The sequence below is a fragment of the Mandrillus leucophaeus genome, unplaced genomic scaffold (assembly GCF_000951045.1).
Source record: "Mandrillus leucophaeus isolate KB7577 unplaced genomic scaffold, Mleu.le_1.0 Scaffold13, whole genome shotgun sequence".
Lineage (NCBI taxonomy): Eukaryota > Metazoa > Chordata > Mammalia > Primates > Cercopithecidae > Mandrillus > Mandrillus leucophaeus.
In genome coordinates, this window is record NW_012101254.1 from 6,317,461 (window position 1) to 6,318,864 (window position 1,404).

Consider the following 1,404-nt stretch of genomic DNA (forward strand, 5'->3'; position numbering starts at 1 on the left):
CAAGTAGCTGGGATTACAGGCCCCAGCCACCACACCCAGCTAATTTTTTGTATTTTCAGCAGAGACGGGGTTTCACCGTGTTAGCCAGGATGGTCTCGATCTCCTAACCTCGTAATCTGCCCGCCTTGGCCTCCCAAAGTGCTGGGATTACAGACGTGAGCCACCGCGCCCGGCCCAGAGTCATTCCAGTTTTTTATGCTTCTTTTTGTCTTGAAACTGAGTTTCACTCTTGTCGCCCAAGCTGGAGTGCAATGGCGCAATCTCGGCTCACTGCAACCTCTGCCTCTCAGGTTCAAGGGATCCTCCTGCCTCAGCCTTCTGAGTACCTGGGATTACAGATGCACACCACAATACCCAGCGAATTTTTGTATTTTCAGCAGAGATGGGGCTTTCACCATGTTGGCCAGGCTGGTCTCGAACTCCTGACCTCAAGTGACCCTCCCACCTTGGCCTCCTGAAGTGCTGAAATTACAGGTGTGAGCCACTGCAGTTGGCCTATGCTTGTTGACAGAGCTACAATGAACATGTCACAGAGCTACAGTGAACATATATCACAGCTCTTTCTCCTTTAAAAGGTATGCTGAGTTTCGAGCTCTTGCTATATTGCTGCCACATTCCTCTCTGGTTAAAGTGTCACCAGCTATGCTTCAGGGGTTTATTTTCCCACTCCCCCGCTAAACTGGGTTTTATTTTTATTTATTTTGGCTTGTGTCATGGTAGCATTAAATGATTTAATTGATATTTTTAAATTGCTAATGTGGTTTTGTGAGAATTAAAGTAGATAATATATCTACAAAGACCTGGCACATAGTAAGCTATTATTATTATTACTCCTGGCAGTTATTGAATAAAAAGTTAGATAATGTAGTGACCGTATATATTTGTGTTTTGTTCTTATGTTTTTGTGCGGAGGGGTTCTTTCTCTTCATCTACATGGGAGCTCCTGCTCAGTCCTTTCTCTTTGCTATTCTCACTCTGTGAGTGACTTCATTTAGTCTCATGTCTTTAATGCCATCTGCATGCTGGCAGCACTGAAGTTCATGTGTCTGGTGTGGACCTCTCCGCTGTACTCCAGCACGTCTAACTGCCTAAGTTCATGTGTCTGGTGTGGGCCTGTCTGCTGCACTCCAGCATGTCTAACTGTCTATTCAACTTCTCTGCCTGGAGGTTGCATCTCACACTTAACTGTGCATACTGAACTTGCAGACGTTGCTCCTCCCATTGCCTTTCCCATCTCAGTGACAACAACTTCCTTCCAGGCTCTCAAGCTGAAACCTTTGAGTATTTCTTTTCTCTTTTGTTTTCTTTTCTTTTCTTTTTTTTTTTTTTTGAGACAAGGTCTTTCCCTGTTGCTCAGGTTGGAGTGCAGTGGTGCAACCACAGCTCACTGCAGCCTCAGCCTCC